The following is a 15,673-nucleotide window of genomic DNA, read 5'->3' as shown; positions in this document are numbered from 1 at the left end:
AATGTTTCAAATTTTGAAAAACTATTGTATTCTTCCCAATGACCTTTTGACTGCAGCTTGTATATATCTGTAAATGTATATTGTTAGAGATATTCATATTAGTCTGTTTTTGTGATTCGTGTTTCTTTCTCTTATTCTTTTCAGATGAAGTCACTTTTTCAAATGTAAAACTTATTAACTATAGATTGGCCATAATTATTGATGTTTAGTGTTGCTCTTTGCGAAATATACCCTTAATGTTAATAATCAAATTTCTGTGTTAACTCTTTAGTACGAAGTGTTTAATCATTGCTGCATTGTAGAGATATAGAAAAACAGTACCGTACTCTTCTTTAGAAACTTCATTTGCTTTAATTTGTCCTTTATTATCAGCTTGTGAAGAAAGTAATTAAACTACTCTTTAAACTGCTTTCTTAGAAGGAACTAGCTTGATTAACACAGAAGGTAATTAAATCAATTTTAAAATAAATAACTGAACACTTATATGCTTAATGTATTTGCACACACATTGTGGAAATGCCCAAATCTGAACTGGGAGCCCTTCTATTACAACTGTTCTTTCTCATGAGCCTTTGATCTCTCATTGATTGATGGGAGATTTGTGTTGTTCAAGGAGCACAGCAACTGAAACAGTCTCTTGTACTTCATTGTCCTTAACTGTGTTGTACAGTAGTGTTATTTGAGGGCTAATAAATGTGTGTTGTGTGAAAACCATTCAGTTGCATGTGTGTTGCATATGAGGGAAGACTGAAAGACCCTTTCATTATAAATACCACTTATCCACAATGAGCTCAAACTGGAAACCAGCATGGTGGATGGGAGCTGCCAACCCAAACCTAATTTCTCAAAACACAACCCACAAAGTTCATGTTACCATTTAAATCTCAATGCATATATATTTTTGAGATTGAAACTGTAGCATTAAGTGCATTGATATGAACAATTAATAAATCTTTGCTTTGCTGGGGAAACCCAGGAATCTTTGTAGAAATTGATTTTGCTCAGGAATGCTATTTTGTAGCGAAATATGGGAAATGAAAACATGATATGACAGTTTTAAATCACTTACATGCTGCATTTGTTTGTATATGCAGTATATGTGCAATTTGGCTTGACTTAGTTCATACAATCAGCTTATCCGGAACACAGAATGGATGCAAATAATTTAATTCAGATAACATGTGCTCAGTTAAGCATACATTTCTTGAGAAGTCAAAGAGACGTATCCCACTAATGTGCATCTGTGTGACAGTACAGCCTAAATAAAACAGTCTCTAATCTTCGCTATATAACCTTCCTCTTGTCTGCATCTGGTAAATCCAGCCAGATACTGTTCTCAGTTCATCCACCTTGTCTTGCTAATCAGGGATTGAAGATTTTATCTCCCCACATTCAGCTCCTGATTCGTTACTTACACACAGGAATTAAATTAATTGGATGTTAAGCACTGATTGCAGTTAATTCTCCGGGCAGACACGTTCATCTGTGGGCCATCCTCCTTATCCTCCTTCTCCTGGAACTGTGTCATTATGATGGTGTGACGATTGCATGGAGGGGTTTAGTTTGTACTTGTGCTTAGACTTTCTTTATCGTCTTTGTCTTTGTGTATCAGGGATTCCCTCCGTCTTGTCTGTTGACAGATGAGCTCTTGCCCTATTGTCCTTCTCACACATTAACACAGCTGCACTCTTAATTGGTACAATTTGCAGTTCAGCTCCCCTGTGACTACTGTACACAAAGAGAACAACTCAACAAAGCACTAGACGAAGCTGTAGCTGTCTACAGTTACCAGTCATGACACATACTTACTATTGTGCTTCAACAAGTAAAATAAAACATAACCTATCATATGTACATGCATTTTTTTGAAAACGCATAGATGCAGAATGTATTCGAAAAATGCGAATGAAAATGTATGAACTCTTAAGACAAAATCGTGTTCTTGTTGTCACTAGTACATGTCTTGTATTTTCCATAATTGGCATAAAATAAAATTTCTTCATTAAGGACAGGAAGAGTTCTGAATTCATTTTTCTATACCATTTTTTACTTTAATATACCTGCCACTTATGAGATTCTGAACTGAAGCATTTGCTTAGAAAATGGTAAGAAATAGTTACTTTAAGAAGCTTTTTATATGAAGGCCTAGAAAGTACACATCTGTGTCTGGAAATAAGATAAATATGACAATTTCATGTCAGATTAGTGGGGTGATCTTTAGCATGAGAAAAGTTACAAATGAGAGGAAATGAGAGCCATTTAGCCCATTTGGCAGTTAGTAGCTGAGCTGAGTAGCTGATTGATCCAAGGATCTGATCAGGCCATCAGATCCAGATCAGAAGCCAGGATATCAGCCTCAGCAACATTGGTGAGTACGTGTTCCTTCCTCCACAACGCTTTGAGTACCACCAAGAAGTGTCTTCTATTCTCTTTTTAAATATGCTGGCCCATGGATTCCACTTGTGTTTCAGTGTTCATTCTGAAGATGTCAGCTGCCTTAACTTCGTCAATGCTTTTGAGGACTTTGAATACTTGTATCCAGTCCCCTTGTAGTCTTCTCTCTTGAAGACTGAACAGGTTCCGTTCTTTCAACCTGTCATTCCTTTAAGTCCTGAAATGAATCAGGTTGCTCTTCTCTGTAGTGCTTCCAAAACATCGATCTTTTCTGTAAGACACAGATCCAAATTGCACACGACATTCTAAATGAAGCCATAGTGGTGTATTACCATAAGTTTTATGTAACATCAACATGACTGATAAAAAAAGAATTGATGTATACTACATACCATTTTGATTGTGAACTTAATTGCTTCCCCACATTAAGATGTAAATGACTTTTTAATTGGTGACTGGGTATGAATTAGATATAGGCTCAGATATGGCCTTATATTGAGTGAATAATCAAAGAACTTTAATACAAAGAAGTTTAATAATGGGCAGAGTGATGGCTGTGCCTGTGGCTTGCAGGTTGCCAGTTCAAATCCTGCTACCGGCAGAGGAATCCTACTCTGTGCAGTTCCTGAGCAAGGCCCTTCACCCCAACTGCTCCAGGGGTGCTGTATAAATGGCTGACCCTGTGCTCTGACCCCCAGCTTCTCTTTCCCCATCTGTGTACCTGTGTGTCTCATGGAGAGCAAGCTGGGGTATGCGAAAAGACTAATTCCTAATGCAAGAAATTATATATGGCTAATAAAGTGATCTTATCTTATACACCTACTGATTGAAACTTCTGCTTTTCTGCAAGAGCTTTGTAAAATAATGAAGTGATACTCAGTTACCCATTGGAATGAGGCTGGAGCAGTATGTATCTCTATACAGATGAAAGAGGTATCTTTTTGAGATGTAGTCTTGTTTAAAGATCTTATCAGTTATATAGCTCACAGGATGCTAGGCCTGCTCTTCATGCCTGCCTCTTGATTTCTGTACATATTTGTTTAACCTTACGAAACCTTATAATGACCCTTAAATCAAGTTATTAATTAAAAAATACTTTGGAAGGCTGATCTGAAATGAGGCTAAAGGAAGGCCTAATTGTGCTAACACATTACTGACTTGTGAAAATACTTGTAAAACTTGCATTTTATGTAAACCTAAAAAAATTGCTTTGAAAATAAGTATCTGTGATGTTAATTGTCCATTTAAAGTAGAACTGCAAAGCTGATTTTATATTTGAGGTTAGAAAGAATTGGCACTGATGAGTGCATTTCAAACCACAATAAAAGTAAAATGTGCGTAGTAATGTGTACATTTACATCACAAAATAGACTACATTTCCAGTTATGAGTAACGCCAGATTCTGTGATTCAGAACAAGACAACAAAACTTCCAGTGAGGTGAAGCAGTCCTATTACATTGTAAACAAGCAGGCTTGTGAATACATCTCTTTTAATTTAATAGAAATATTGCTCTCAATTTCGAGATGGTTTATCTGACAAATACGACTTACTTGGTAACTGCAGATCATGTCGAAAAATCTCTGCGGTGAAATATCTGCTGCACAACCTGTACTTATTTGTTTGTACATTGCATTACATTAGTCACTACAATAACTAGTGAGCAGGAAGGGTCACTTCATGTTGTGATTCACGCAAACTCTCACTCTCAAACGTGGAGAGACCAGGAGCTAGTGACAGCAATGGGCACTGTATAGTACTTTCACAATGTTGACAATTTGTGATTAATTTGGAATCTGTAAAATTTTGCGATGTTGTCATTTAATTAATTTTGTTACTGAGACTTACTAACCAGTTTGAGAAATTGGGACTGCAGTTCCTCTTTAGTTAGTCCTGGGAATCCTCTGCCTGAGACATCCCACCATCTGTCTCCTCTGAAACACAGCATTGCTGAGGCCACAAAATAAAAACTTGGAGGAACAATTGCGCTAAACAGCTTGTTAATGATTTTATGGTGTTGCAGATGAAACCCTGCAAATAAAACTACAGGATCCCTTCTATAACCTTACATGGTTGTAAATATGTATTAACTAGATAACTGGCCACAATAACAGCTTAGCTTGGAAGCATTTAAGAAAGACAAAGACTCCCTCCATGACAATTGGATGTGGTTCCCTGAGAAAAGTGCTGATTCTACTTAGCTAATGAGCTGACTCATAGATATGTAAAGGAGCCCCTCTTTAGGGTGAGCGATTGCCCTGCTGCTTTAAGGTGCTGGACTGTAAAGTGCATGTGCCAGGGAAGACTGCAGGTTTGTCTCAACCTTCCATTGTTGCTATGCAGATTTCACTCAGGCAGTGGGGTTCAGGGATGGGTTTATTGGAAGACTCATTTAAAGGAGTAACTTTTCAATTAAGGTGAAAAGAATAGACTGTTGTTAAATGGGCTTTAATTACAGAAGCTCCTGTTTCGAAATGAGGTCCCAGCTAGCGCAACAACAAGGCAAGCAATAAAGGAACCGGAAAGGAAAAAAGGTCTTACTCCTGGAAATGGTTAACTGTCCCCTTATATACCACTTCTCTGTGCTTCAGAGTTTTGCAGAACATGCTGGTATTTTTTCTTTCTTTAAAAAGTGAGCAGCAAAATTCACTTGTCATACAATAGGAGCAAGGTTCCAAAACTGTTCACTTACAAAAAAGTGAAGTTTAATCTACCTGGTTTTGTCTTTGGCTCTGTTCTCAAGTACAAACCAAACTCGTTTTCATTTTTTATCACCACAAGGGCTGATCATGGCAAACCAATGCAGTATGTACAGTAAAACTGTCTTTTTATCTTTATTCTATCTACACTAGATGAACTCTCTTTTGTAAGGACACAAAGCCAAAACCACAGACATCAAGATCAGCATGATTTGTAATTTGGATATCATCCTCCATATTGAATCCACTCCTTACAGTGCTGCAACAATGCATCATGATTTGAGTGGTCGCCATATTCTGGAGTAATTAATATTCCAAATTTCTGGATGCACCCCTTTAGGGGAATCTGCACCCTACAGAACTGGGATAAAAATAATTTTGATGATTCATATCAACTGGTGCTTATCGTTTTTTCCAAAGATAATTTAGAATGAGGTCATATAGTTAAAACTCAGCCTACATTAATGGCTTCTAAACTGAAAATGACAATTTCAGAGTACTCACAAAAGTACATGTAGAGTGAATAGCTATACTTACATGTAATCCTATATGAAATTATGAATACATGTTATAACAAAATACTGCCATGTAAATTAGGCTATTGTTTTATGCCTCTTCTAAAAGTGTGGAAAATTGTTGGAATTCCTTTCCAGGGAAAGTGGGGAGTCACTTTTTTCATTGAATAACCATATGTTGTTTTTTAGAGACAGAGAAAAAAGACAGCCGGTCTAGATGGTATTGTTGAAACTTTGAAACGTTGAAAGCTCCTTCTCATTTCCTCCGAGTTTAACCTGTAAGGGATAATATTAGCATTTTAATGGGTTTTCTCCAAATGAGAATAAGGGATTGGGTCAGAGCTCAGCCTTATTACTAGTGCCTGCCCTGCTCTCCGAATCTTTGCATTTGGGATTAGCATTGTGAGGTACACAGTTTAAAATAGGTGGTATTGGGCTGTACACATGGATTGTACATTTGATCTTATCTGCCTCAACCCCATTAAGAAGAGCTTGTCCGGTGTTGTATTGACTTCAGCGACAAGTATTGTATTATCTTTTTAGCATTTTGGAACAACTTTGCTAAAGTATGGAATGCACCTCTTGAAAATGTTGAATCAATCAAAATGTTCATTATTATTGCATATCTTGAAACAGTTCTGAAAATGAGATAAGTATGGATAACTGGAATCTGGAATATACTGTATAACCTGATACTGTAGGTTCTAAATGCTTTCTGTTGTTCATGCTACCACAGTGCAACTTCATTATTTCACATTTTTTATTTAGTGTTGGGAACAAATTACCAATCAACTGAGAAACCTTGCACTTTTATCCAAGTGGGACAACAGCTCTTTACTGTTGCCAGTTAGCAGTGCAATAATTAGAATGTGAGAGTTGGTCTCAGAAGGTTTGAGTCGTTGAAACTTTTCACATTTGAAATGAGGAAACTCATTTTTACCAACAGGGTATCAGAATACTTGTAATACCACGACCTCAATGTCTCATTGACTTACAGTATTTATGGTATCTGTCATTTGGACTCCAGGTCTTTTACCCAAAGTCTGGTTTCCCTCACAGTTAAACAGTAATAATCCTTTATCATCAATTTAGTTGAAACTGTATTGCTTGCAGAATGGAAGGCCAGAAAGATTCTATTTTTATTTAATATAGCGACTATATTGTGCCCATCTTATTATAAGCCAATTAAGAATTTTTTGGCATTCGTTAACATTAGTATTAGTTGACTTCTAATCTATAGGTGATGCCTTGTAAATGTAATACCCTTTAATGGGTAAATTCCCAACATGACCCTGCTGGTGTTTATAAATAATAATAATAATAATTGCTTATACTTATATAGCGCTTTTCTGAACACTCCACTCAAAGCGCTTTACAGGTAATGGGGACTCCCCTCCACCACCACCAATGTGCAGCCCCACCTGGATGATGCGACGGCAGCCATAGTGCGCCAGAACCCTCACCACACACCAGCTATCAGTGGGGAGGAGAGCAGAGTAATGAAGCCAATTCATAGAGGGGGACTATAAGAAGCCCATGATCGGTAAGGGCCAATGTGAAATTTGTCAGGGCGCCAGGGTTACACCCCTACTCTTTTCGAGTATAAACCTAAAAAAACATTTGATTGCTTTTTTTTATCAAGTTGTCATCACCTGCAGCACAAATGAAAGCACTAAAAACTGCAGTCTTCTTTTTCTCCCCCCACGTATCATCAGTGTGAATTGACTTACAGTTCCCTGCCACCGGAGAAGTGATCTTCAGCTTTACTCCAACTGATGTGCTCTAAGGTGAAACGGGAACATGTCAGGTCAGTGATGAAAGGGGCTTTTGGTCTCTGTTGGAATCAGGACAGAGGAACCGGGCTATAAAGATTGCAGTGAGCAGGAGCTGTGTTGTGACAGAGATCTTCATTTTCCATTATGTCTTAATGGGTGTTTCAGTGAAGATGGAACACAAGTGCAGCTGCTGCTTTGTATCCGGGGGAGTGCCTTGCAAACATGCATGAGAATAGCACAGGGGGCTATGGGAGGAACTGGCAGGTGGTTCTCAGTGAGCAGGAGGGCAGGGCTGCTCTGAACACCCTGAGGTGTGAAGTGCATTATCACCTTCCTGGAGGTTTTTCACCATTTAATGGATTTATGATGTGTTGATAGGGACTCCCTCTTCATTACAGTTAACGTTAATTTACTAGGCCCGCTTGGTGACAGCTCTAATTTGACACCCACCTTGGGCTATCAAGTGTGGTTTATTTTTGTGTGATTAATGTTAATTTGAAAGGTCTGCGGCCTGTGCTACATTTTTGGTCCTTAAATGGAAGATAAGGGCATTGGAAAAGTGTGTTTTGGTCTCATAGCCAACAATTTGCTGATTATGCATTTAAAACCAAAGTGATATAGTTTAGAAAGTATGCCAAAATGGATATCAAATTGAACAGACAGATTTCTAAAAATTACACCTGTATATATTAAGAGATGGCTGTCATGTTTGACAAAACACTGGAGAATTTGCAAAAGATTGAAACTACTCCATATTGTGCAAGAAAAAAAAAAACTTTGATAAAAATGGAATATTTCTCTATTTAAGACCTGATCTTTCTGTAGGACAAATGTTTAAACTAGGTAATTTAATAAAATTAATAGGGAGTACTCACCCTGCAGTCTGTGTGGGTGCTAATGCCCCAGTATAGTGATGGGGACACTGTACTGTAAAAAAGGTGTCTTCCTTTGGATGAGATGTAAAACCGAGGTCCTCGCTCTCTGTGGTCATTAAAAACCCATGGTGTTTCTGGAAAAGAGTAGAGGAGTAAACCAGGTGTTCTGGCCAGATTTCCTCGTGGCCTTTACCAGCCATAGCCTTCTAATTATCCCTATCTATCAACTGGCCCAATCACTCTGTTCCCCTCGCTGATAGCTGGTGTGTGGTGAGTTTTCTGGAGAAATCTGCTGTCACATCATCCAGGTGGCGCTACACATTGGCAGTGGGAAGTTCCCAATACCTGCAAAGCGCTTTGAGTTGAGGGTCCAGAAAAGCACTATGTCATGCCCAGTACACCTAGAGGGCACTCTACTTCTCTTCTGTTCCTAGTTCCCTGTGATTATTCATGTCTTTCTGGTGTGTCTTGTTGTGTAGCCTATTTACTTCCTGCTTCTGCTCTGCTCCTCGCTCAGTATTGAGGTACGAATGTCCTGAAACCCGCCTAGCACCAGGTCGCCCCACGTCCACTACCTGAGGGCATAGGTTTCTATATGGCATTTCCTGAACAGCTGAGCCCGGGCTAACCCCTGTCTCACCGCTACGCATAGGGTCTTTTTGCTCTCCTGCCATTCCACGGTTCGTCCCTTCAGACATCTGTAACACACTATATAAGTGTAAGGATTATTTATTTAATTCTACCTAGCTAACCTAAAGCTGAACCTTAAAATCTAAATTAAAAACTGAGGGACATGGAGAACTGTGACCCACCCCCCCTCCCCCCAACTGTGTCTTCAATAGCTGTTAAATGTTTGTCTCGAACAAACAGAAAAAGGAGCATCTCACAGATGTTACTCTTGTTGCCTGCAGCCAATAGATGTTTATTCAGATGGGCTCTTCAAATAGGCGTGGCCAACGGCAGGCTTGGTTTCATCTCCTACAGATATTCTAATGTGGATTTAGGCTAGAGGGCCGGATTTCTGACAGAAGATGATTGATCCGAGTTCCATTGTGATGCAGGTTGTAAACTGGCTGGACTGAAGGGTCCTGACATGGAGGCAGTATTCTCTTCTCTTCTCTTCTCAGCCTTAAACCCTTGTTGTCAAGGTAATCCTGTAAAGTTGAGCCCCATGGTAGCTGCAAACTCACACAAAATGCTTCAGACAGATAAGACAGCAACTCCATTTCAAAGACATGAAAGAAATCAGAAATTCAACATATAATTCCGTTCTTATGGGAGGCTTTGCATTGGCTTTCTTAACAAACTGTATCAGAGGCCTGATAACCCTGACGTGATTCCATAGTACAATCTTTTATAATGTATTTGTAATACAACATGGATTATTAACTGTGTCCGATTTACTGATGTGATTCTTTGGAAAACCTCGAACTATAGAAGTTTGGGCTGAATATATAATAAAATAATAAAATAAAAAGGATAAAAGTATTGATTTACACTGTTGCATGAAGGACTAAGAGAATAAATTGTATTGCAATGGGCATTATTTCACCCAGTGCTGCTACCAAGCCATTTCTCTGTCATTTTATAAAGAAGTGCTCTTCTGACACTGGACTGACACTACAAACTTGCTTGTGAGCAGTTATGAGAGTCCCGGCATTAAGAACAGGGTGGTGGGTGCAAATATTATTTTAATAGAAAAGGGTTAAGTGGAATCTATGTAATTGAATGTGCAAACAACAGTTAATTCCCTCTCAATTTGGAACACAGAGCTGTCATTTAACTCATTTATGCGTACAACACCTAGGACAGAAACACTTGTCCCCTTGTACACACCAGTATTTTTTTCACACATCAATCCTTTGCCTCAAACAGCAGAACTAAGGTGTAAACCAGAAGACTGATACTAAGAAGTTCCTCTGGCCAAATACAATACTTGGATTAATGGACAGCTTGCAACCAAGCAAGCTCCTCTCATTTTAACCTTAAGTTAAGGTTCCTGTATAGCCAATATCTGCAGTCAGCAAAGGTTTCTGCAACACCCCATACTCTGTGGACCACGACTGGGAGCTGCTATCAGAATCACCAAATTGGAGAATATTTGAATAAGCAATGCCCAGGCTGTAGAATCAATCCTGCTCTCAGTGGTTCACAATTTCAGACCATTTCTTCTTTATGCAAATGAGAAATTCAGAATAGAATACCCCATCTTGGCATTTTACTTTGTCTTTTATTTAAAAAGAAGTAAAACTGCATAAAGATCCTGTGGAAAGTGCAACTGAGGAGAGAAAATGAATCCCAGACAGACTCTTTTTTTCACGAGAATGTTGATTTTTATTTTTATTTGGTGGAACTGGGCAGGGGGTTGAGTAAATATGTGTAGGGACAAGAAAAAGATTGTGAACCCCAATATTCTAATGGGAATAACAATCTCTTGCCATGACACCCTTGTTGGATTTAAACTGGTCTATCTTAAATAACAAAAAGGGTTTATATATACCGATTCGATGTATGTGAGATATAATGGTAACTGAAGGAGGACGGCGCTTTAATGCAGTGGTTAGCCTATCTGCAGTCCAGGGGCCCTGGGTTCAAATTCCGGACCTGAGGTGCTATCTGTGTGGAGCTTGTATGTTCTCCCCATGTTTGTGTGGTTTTCCTTCGGGTGAATATGATTCCTCCCACAGTCCAAAGACAAACTAGTAGATTAATTGGCTTCTGGGAAAATTTCCCCAGGTGGTGAGTACAGTCTGTGTGTGTCTGTGTCGGTCTGCCCTGCGATGGACTGGTATACTGTCCAGGGTGTACCCTGCCTTGTGCCTATTTCTTGCTGGGATAGTCTGCAGCTCCTCCGTGACTCTGAACTGGATGCAAATAGATGGCTTGATGGTATATGAAGTAAAAAAATAAGAAGAATCAGTCTAATTAAAATAATATGTGAATGTGTTTACTTACAATAATTAAGGGTGGAGGGGGGACTTATGGTCAGATAATGGGGTAACAATGGGTAGGTTTGGGCAGCCCTGTCCAGGGTCAGAGGTCACACACTTTGTGAGTTTGATATTAACCATTCTGGTAAGTAGAAATGCTTCATGCCATAATCAAAAATGAAGACTTCAGAAAACAAGTGTTTGATACCAATAAGTCTTGAGAAGATTTCAATTATTTTCTAAACAGGACTCTGTGTCAGACAGATGGAAAATATTCAAGAGCACAGTGACTCTCCTCAGGGCTGGTCATCTTGCCTAGATCTATCAGCATCATTGAGGATGCAGAAGAGCTAGAGGACAAGCAGCTGTTTTTCTTGGCAGGGATTCCTAAGGAAGCTCTTACTTCCGAGATCTTTTAAAAGGTGTCCTGCTCTGGAAGTGTTAAAGCAAATGTAAATGACATCACTGAGATGAGAAGGATATACAGGATTCCACAGACCTTTGAAAATAATTTCTTTTCCTTTTATTACTGCCCTTAACTGGGACTATCAGTGACTCATTAAGGGGGCCTGATTAAGTGCCTTATCGCAGCACTCTTGTTCCTGACCACTGGAGCACTCAGTGAAGTCTCCTGGTAATTTACACTGCCTCCTGCTGAGCTGAACAACATGAAATCACCAGTGATTCAGCTAATAGATGAACCCGCCACTGATTAGCTGATGACATCATTTCAATTGTTTTATGGAACTTTACACTGCGGAGCATTAAAGCTGAAGTAGTAAAAAAATGGCACTAGGGCTCCCCTTGTACCCCTTTAAAGTACTTTCACAAAGAGAAATCATAGACTGACCAGCCTATCTGCGATTTTTGCAAGATGCCGGTATTGGAGACAAAGGGGCATGCTAGCTAGCAATGGTATACCAATAGAATCAGACTTCTTGTGTTAGACACAAGAAGATGTGGTATTTCTCCCAAGGGCCAGATCTCTGGGCTTCTGATGATTACCTGATAAAGTTAATCTGATGATCAGTTAAACAGTTTAATAAGCAATGCCCATGGTGCTATAAACTGTCCAGAAGCGGTTTCCCTTCAGAAAGTCCAAGGCCATTCTCTTAACCCAACCACTGTGAATGATAATGGTGTTGAAATAATTGTTGCTTTTTCACACTGCGGAGTTCACCGAAAAAAAAAATTCAAATCAATGAAGACGAGATGGGAAAAAAAGCATTAGCTCTCCACAGGCATTCAGATTGACATGAGTACAATGCACTTTTACAATAAATCTGATTATTTCTAGCAAGACCCACATGTTAAGAGATTTAAGGTGTATTGCCAGGCACTACTCAGTGCCGGCTCTAAGCTGATATGAATTTATTACTTTGATGTTAATGTACTTTGAATGTACTCCACTTGATCAAAGTTGTGAGTACATCTGTGCAGAAAGATTTTACCACTTCAAGAGTATTCTTCCCATAGAAAAACCACAGTGCTCTTGTTCCACATTCTTGTTTCATAAGTAAAGCTTCTTTGGAATTTTGTTAGAGTTTTTTTTTTGTCAGTGCATATCAGTGCTAGAGGATTAATGAAGCCACACCTGAAAAGGTTCTGACTTTGCTCGTTATTCAGTACCATTTGAGTCACTTGAGAAAAGGTCTGGTTTAATAACTGTGCACCTCCTTATCTTAGCATCAAGTCAATTATTAATAATTACAAGCAGCTGTATTTTTCCATTTTTTCTTTGCTGAACGTTCAGACATGAACAGCACGTTTTTTTTGCTTACCACAAGTATGAAACTTTTTTTTTTCAGAAAAAAATAAAGTTGCCAAATAATGTTTCTTGTTTCACAATGGCACAGGCAGATCTGTTGGCATAAAGTGACTTTTAAATATAGGTAGAGTTGAATCTATGTTGATAGTATGGTAGTATGTCAATAATTAAGAGAAAGAATGTGACATTGTGATTAATATGTAAACTTAGAATGTGTAGGTAGTTGGTGACATTTTAACATCACAGGGGTGTTCCACAGACACACTCATATTCTGAGATCTTCTGATGTTTCTCTACTTACTACTTCTGGGTAACTAAGAGACCACCCTGTAGAGGTCACGACCCATTCATCCCTGAACCAGTAATTAGAAATCAAAAGCAAACAGCAGGGCCTTAGGGGAAGTTATTAGGTATTTTGTCATATTTGTGACTCACCAACCCATCGATACTAGTTTGTAGATTAATTAAGTTAACCATGTCAGACTCTATGATTGTTAACCATCATCTGTAATTTTTTTAGTAATTACTTACACTTATATAATTGCTTACACTTATATAGCACTTTTCTGGACCCTCCACTCAAAGCTTTAGAGCTTATAGGGACTCCTCTCCACCTCCACCAATGTGCAGCATCCACCTAGATGATGTGACGGCAGCCATAGTGCACCAGACCCCTCACCACACACCAGCTATAAGCGGGGAAGGGAACAGAGTAATCAAGCCAATTCATAGATAGGGATTATTAGGAAGCCATAATTGGTAAGGGCCAATGGGAAATTTGGACACTGGGGTTACACCCCTACTCTTTTCAAGAAATGCTCTGGGATTTTTAATGACCACAGAAAGTCAGGACCTCGGTTTTACGTCTTATCTGAAAAACAGCACCTTTTTACAGTATAATATCTCCATCACTATACTGGGACATTAGGACCCACAAAGACCGCAGGGTGAGCGCTCCCTACTGGCTCCACTAACACCTCCTCTAGCAGCAACCTTAGTTTTTCCCAGGAGGTCTCCCATCCAGGTACTGACCAGGCTCACACCTGCGTAGCTTCATTGGGTTGCCAGGTATGAGTTGCAGGGTGATATGGCTGCTGGCTAATTTTTTTGTGATTATTTAGGCCTGGAAACATGCAACACACAGCTAATAACCACTAAGTCTTAGCATCATATTTTTTTCTACTGCATTTCTGTCAGCATCTGCAGTAGCTAGCAGTAGCAGTAAGACATCAATGTGTTTAGTCTTGTTTTAAAAATCTAAAACACCTGGAAATACCTCTTGCAAATGAGCACAAGTTCTAGTTATTACTAGAGACATCACCTACTGTAATTGGGTGACATACCTCTTATGAGTTCCATACGGAAAACACATCACAGTAAGAGTAATCTCAGTCTAACAGCTGTCCTGTCTGAATTTTATGCTGATTTGAAGGCATTGTTTAAACAGCTCAAACCTGGTTTTTGCGGTGTAGCCAGTGGTGCAGTTTCCACCTTAATCCTCTTCTGTGGGTTAGTGAGGCAGAGAAGTCAAAGTGCAGTCTTATCAGCGATCACTGAACCTGATTCTGCACCATTACCCTCACCTTGTTTATGGTTGTTATCTCAAGCTGCAAGACCTCGATAACTTTCCGAAAGTCAAAGGCATCCTGCTCTCTTTCCCTGGGAGGCCTCTTTTCTCCCCCTTTGTCGTTCCCACACTGATTAAGATCTGAAGTGTGCTGTAAAGCACAGTTATAGATCACAGTGCACAATGAGGGAGCCCTTCTCCTGGACCATTTGGCTCATTCAATGCTGTCCTGATAAGGCTGGCTGTGAGTGGCTGAGGAGTCACCATACAGTATATCCTTTCTCCACTCTTTCAACCTAAATCTCAAGGGCCTACGTCTGTGACCCAGACAGAGGGTTCCATTCTCCCTGGTCTTGGGTTTGAGGGAACACCTCCATGCCATCACCATTTCCAATCACAGATACGAGAAAGCCTGTCACCTCTTCAGAAAGGCTTTTCCATTCAAGTGGGTTTATCCATGAATTTAGTATCAATAAATCTATATACTGTATATGTAGTACATATTTCTATTTAAAAATGATAAATGGGGAATTGTGTCTTTAAATATCATATTCACATAAATGTTTAATTGTAAAATGAGCGGGGCATTTCTGGATATTAGGTATAAAACAAATAAATATTTATAATTATATTTAGAAAATAATTGCATAATGTCAGGTTTTCATCTTAAGCAATGTGCTAAGAACCTTTCTGCGGAAGAAAAGGTTATGGATGCCCAAGTCATTTCTGTCTTCCCTAATGACTGCTGTGCATCACCATTAACGTGCCTAGTATTGCTCTTAACCGAACAGAGCTGTGACTTGCCACTGGTATTTCTCTCTGTTCTCTCTCACCCTCTTTTTGTGGGTTATCTGCTGTCAAACCCTGTAACTATTTTGACGTTTTCTGGTTACTGCCATCCCAAACCTCATTTTAACAAGTACAAACGTATCTCTTCGGGATCTTGACAGAGGGATCAAAAAATAGTATTCTCCAAACTTTCGGTTTATCGATGGAAGAAATGTTCACACTATTTGCATTTCAGTTTTGTCTGGTTTCTACATTAAAATGTGTGTGTCTCTTGCTTCCTTTTGAGCAGTTTCTTCAAAAGAAATGAATGTCAAGTATGCACACCATGTTTTTTGTCTTTTTCAGGATAGGGTATCTTCCAG

General features: G+C 39.1%; 1 long non-coding RNA gene across 2 annotated transcripts; it reads right to left on the bottom strand.

Annotated features, from left to right (window-relative positions):
* Window positions 1-1,164: 1,164 nt before the first annotated feature.
* Window positions 1,165-14,563, bottom strand: LOC107079137 (uncharacterized). 2 transcript variants are annotated; one of them, XR_001480097.2, is made up of 5 exons: window positions 14,410-14,563; window positions 8,258-8,391; window positions 7,338-7,441; window positions 4,246-4,327; window positions 1,165-2,665 (listed from the first exon to the last, which is right to left on the bottom strand). It is a non-coding gene; the product is annotated as an uncharacterized lncRNA (long non-coding RNA). The 2 variants fall into 2 exon arrangements; XR_011191430.1 differs by having other exon boundaries at window positions 7,338-7,389.
* Window positions 14,564-15,673: the final 1,110 nt, after the last annotated feature.

The sequence above is a fragment of the Lepisosteus oculatus genome, chromosome 13, assembly GCF_040954835.1.
Source record: "Lepisosteus oculatus isolate fLepOcu1 chromosome 13, fLepOcu1.hap2, whole genome shotgun sequence".
NCBI classification, from domain to species: Eukaryota; Metazoa; Chordata; class Actinopteri; order Semionotiformes; family Lepisosteidae; genus Lepisosteus; species Lepisosteus oculatus.
The sequence above is the reverse complement of the archived record's forward strand: the minus strand, read 5'-3'. Positions and strand labels throughout refer to the sequence as shown.